Below are 4,803 nucleotides of genomic sequence, written 5' to 3'. Positions count from 1 at the left end.
TCAGGATTTATTCAATGAATACCCTGAGTTCAATCTGTGTTGTTAATCAATGTTTTCTTCAGATGCAATCTTGATAAGTGTAATTCTTAATTGCTGCACTTTCAGAATACATCTTTCACAGTGGCCTTTGTCATAGGAATTCAAGTTTGCTCCTGTGCAGCGTGTTTCACTTTCACCTCATCAGCTCAATAGAAAATTCTTAATTGCTTTCTGTTGGTTGACATACATCACCATTTAAGCTAAATTTGTTTGTCTGAAATACAAAATTGGCCCTGCAGTTTGAGCACCACCAATCTTTCATTTCTAAAGCATTTCACAAATCCAGACTCCATTGCCCAATGATATTTTACTCTCTAAACACTATATCATAAGACCTGAAAGAAATCCTTCAACCAAAACATAAACCAAAACCTGAGCATAATAGCTAGCCTAAAACACCATCATAACAGAGACAAATCATAAAGAGAGAGCCCTCTCTGATTACAGTTTGGCTAGAAACTGTGATCCAAAGATTGGTTAGTGGTTACCCCGGCCGTATTCCCTTGGGAGTCATAGGGAACAACCTGGGTGTTAACAAACACCAACTGTAGTTCATTCACTCACTAAATCAACCACAGTTGTAGTAGGTTATCATAGCACCAGGATAATGGTTTTCCATAGGTTCATCCTACTTTTCCTGGATTGACATATTCATTTTTCCGGAATTAACTTTTCAAAGGATATCTTACAAGAAAAGAGATTGGCCATCTTTGGCTACCATTCATAGTGATGCATGGCTTGAAGGCTTCTTGTTTTTGCATTATACTTTGGTACAAGACTTGGGTTAGACAAGAATGATAGGAACGACTTTTCAACATCATCGATGATCTCCCAACTACCTGTAGGGTTATTATTGGAGCTATTAGAAACGAAATGAAAAGAAAAATCTATTGTAACTAATAATGGCAGCAGCAATAACAAGATTGGTATAATGCAGCAAACATCTGAATATCAGACAAAGCGATAAAGTTTACACCACTTAAATATGATGGCATATATTAGAGGGAGCCAATTAGCACAATGATGCATTTTGTGCAACTTGTGAAAACTTTTGCCTCACGAGACCTAGATCAATTTTGATATGAATGAAATATGGTTTGATGGCAACAGTAGATTACTCATGCAAGTGTTGAACACATTGAGCACTATGAATGCCTATCTTGTAGATACAAAAGACCCCAAGCTTGATTAATAACTGGGATAAACTTCTATTCAACTTGAATATGTGATGACTACCTTGAAAGTTTCTACAAACAGAATGGTTTTGGAAGAAGAAGTGCATGCAGCCCTAGTGGACCACTTCTTCGACCAAGAAGGCTCCCGATTAAGCTTTAAGCCTTATGTTGTGGCAAGTAGAGGCCATTTAGGGGTGGTAAACGCTGATTGCAATATCTGTATGAGTATTGGGCTAGCTGGTTGTTTGATTTTCAAAAGAAGGAATAAGAATCCACCAAGTGAATTTAAAAAAAAATAGTTTCTCATCACATGATATATGAATTCTTCAAGGTATAGGGGCCTCTAATCAGTTGAGGTTAACATTATAGAGTCTATGAGTCTTGCTTCCATATGCAAGGAGGATATGACAAAGTTGTATTCTTTGGAGTATCTCAATATCAACATTGTACAAGATTGTTCTCGTTTCCATGGGCACTCTCAAAACATGTTATTGAAGGTAATGAACAGGGAAGACAGATGCCAACACACACTTGGAGATTTTTAACTCGTGATTTCCGTTTTCATTAGTAAAATTGTTACATAAATGACTAAATGCAATTATTGTTATTCTGGCTACTGTGTTTGCCTAATGGGCATGTTGATGAACCTACTGAGTGAGGGTAGGGATGATCTAACACCCGGTAAACTTGTTGAGTGAGGGTAGAAATGATCTGACACCTTTGTATGTATGTGTCTATGTATGTGTGTTTTTAAAGTGGGGATGTGTATGCATATTTTCCATGCTAGAACTTTTACATGTGCACGTGCCTTGCTGGCACCCTAGTATTTATACGTTCATAAGGATTATCTCTATTGCATTCTTATGATAATGAGATCTTGCATCATTATCAAGAAATATATATTGACAATAAGGAATAAAAACAGAACAACAATCATTACAAGTTCTTTTAACGCAACTCGACAAAATTTCCTTTGCTTATCAAAATGATGAGGTTAGAAACTGTAGAAGATTTAAACATCAGAAGTATGATTGAAGAAATACTATGGATAGAAAGGGTTATTATTTCTAGAATGATTAGTGACACTCCAAGGACCCAGGATAGTTTTGCATTAAAAAGGAAGACCCTGACCTTCAAAACGCTTCTTGCACCTATGTATTAGCTAGAAGCATCACTTTATTCTTTATTTAATATAAAAAGAAACCAATCAATCTGGATTCGAATACTAGCCCCACTGTTATTTGCAGTTCTAATTAATTGTAGAAGGCAGTAGATAGAGGTAGGATGGTATGAGATACAACATCAAAAGTCAAGACTTTATGTAAGAATGCATTATTTTAGTCATATTAATTATATGTCACATAAAAGGCAAAGTCAATCCTTTGCTTATCAAAATGAGGTTGAAATTTTGGAATATTTTGGAATTTTGGAATAGCTTATCAAAATAGCTATCAGTTTCCAGAATGATAAGTTACACTCCATTGGGATTTTTGCATCAAAAAGGGTGTCGAAATGTACAGAGTAGTAGGACGAAGTCGAGGGTATAAGATACAACATCCAGACCTTAGGTAAGAATGCATTTTTTCAGCGGTATTAATTGACTATTAAATAAAAGGTAAATTTAGTCCTTTGCTTATCAAAATGAAGTTAGAAATTGTAGAACATTTAAACCAAAAGCATGATTGCGGCAACACTATGGATAAAAAGATGGCTATTAGTTTCCAGCGTGATAAATTACACTACATGGACATGTTTGCATCAAAAGTGGAAGACCCTGATCTTTGAAAGGGTTCTGGCATCCACGCATTAGATAGAAATGTCACTGTATATTAGATTTCATTAAAAAAGGAATCTGATTAATCTGGATGTGAATAACAACCTCACATATATTTACAGTTAAATTTGTTATTGTATGAGACTTGCAAGATTTTTATTATAAACCATTTATTAAACCTACCCAAGTTGAATCAATTCATCATTATATCAAAAAAATAGCAACTTATATTCTTTGGGCTTCGAAAATCCTCAAAGAAAGCTTCAGGACTAGAATATTATCAAACATATCAAGGATGTGCATTTTATGACAATATCATGTATATTAATTCCACAAAAGAATATCATAAATAGGATTCAATAGGCCTGAGTTTTAGCTCATGTTAACACTAAGACTCTTAACATACAAAACTGCAACAAAATTTTTAATGAGAGAACTCAAGTTGCATAAACAACAAAAATGGTAGGAATATTACCTCTAGGTTGTAGAATTATAGATGACGCATCAACTTAGTTAGATCCTTCTGCTCTTCAGTAGAATTAACAGGATTTTTTAATCCACTGTCAATCCTTCACTTGAGCAAATCGCACAACTAGTCCATCACTAAATATCTCAAGATAAAAGTAGGAGCATTTGACCATGCAGGAACCTACTGGGTATGGCTAAGGCCTAGCTACATCTGTACCATTATGAGGCCACATTTACCAGTGGATTTAACTGGCACAGTATGGGGTTTCCTGTTCTTGTTACTCCGGTAACCTCTCCTCGAGAATAACTGAAAGATTGGCCAAAATAATAGCTCCAGAGATTGGTTGTGGCCAGCTCCTTATTGCACTTGATCCTAACCCTAACGTGGCCATTGCCATCGCCCACAACAATGAAGGCCTTCAATCAAGTCCTCTAGCCGACCGATCTTCATAACGTCGTGACCTCATGCCCGGGCATTATTCTGACCAACGTGACCCTTCTTCTGCCTCAGGAGCTGGCATGTCCTAATAAAATGATAAAAGACCACCTCGAATAAGTGAGTCTCAGGAATTGACACAATTTCATATCTATCACAATCCTTCCTCGTTGAAAGCTCGAGCTATTCTCAAAAGCTCTCCACTGTTCTTGTGCCTCGAATTAGCTGAAACATTCAGTAAATAATCTATCTCCATTATACATAATCTTAGATAAGATATATATATAAGGAATATATATGTTCAATGTATATGCAGCAGGGCTAGAGAATTAAAGAACATACGGTCGATTATAATGTCCGAGAGTGTTAAATAGGAAAACCATATGTAGAGCCGAAGGAGCACAGATTTCCTACTAGGGTTTCACTGTTCACCATGGGAACAGCGCGAGAGGAAGGAGAAATAGTATCAGCCATGCCAGTAGCAGAGTTTTTCTGTCTGGGATTTCATTGTTCACCAGGGGAGGGAGAGAAAAAAAATAGGAAAGTTAACTTTCTTTCGAAAAAATCATCTGAATCTGAGTACTGGAGTGTTTAATGGTGGTTCGATTATCAAAAAAAATATTATTATTGAGCACCCAAACTCTTAGACCACTATAACTTAGATTTCCTAAAATCAGATTTTTGCCAAAATCATGGAGAAATTATCACTATTTAGGCAGATTTCCTAAAATTTGTGCAGTAGGAATTTCCACTATAGACTACTCTTAATCCACCTTGCACCCCACCCCTCCCTCACATCAATACAATAATATTTCTCCTTTTTAATATTCTTTTCTATGGATGTAAGTGCTATTAGATTGCTTATTTTGCAAAGTTCCAATGGTCCCAACACGGTGGTGTTGAACCTGCAA

At 36.1% G+C, this 4,803-nt stretch overlaps 1 long non-coding RNA gene across 1 annotated transcript; it reads right to left on the bottom strand.

Moving 5' to 3' along the window:
• Positions 1-582: 582 nt before the first annotated feature.
• Positions 583-4,501, bottom strand: LOC149149042 (uncharacterized). The gene is made up of 3 exons (XR_016262950.1): positions 4,325-4,501; positions 3,464-4,117; positions 583-878 (listed from the first exon to the last, which is right to left on the bottom strand). It is a non-coding gene; the product is annotated as an uncharacterized LOC149149042 (long non-coding RNA).
• Between the last annotated feature and the right edge of the window lie 302 nt (positions 4,502-4,803).

This window comes from Pinus tabuliformis, chromosome 9, assembly GCF_031772625.1.
Source record: "Pinus tabuliformis cultivar Carrire ecotype Pingquan chromosome 9, CPIR1, whole genome shotgun sequence".
In the NCBI taxonomy this organism is placed as follows: domain Eukaryota; kingdom Viridiplantae; phylum Streptophyta; class Pinopsida; order Pinales; family Pinaceae; genus Pinus; species Pinus tabuliformis.
This window is presented reverse-complemented; position numbering and strand designations above follow the sequence as displayed.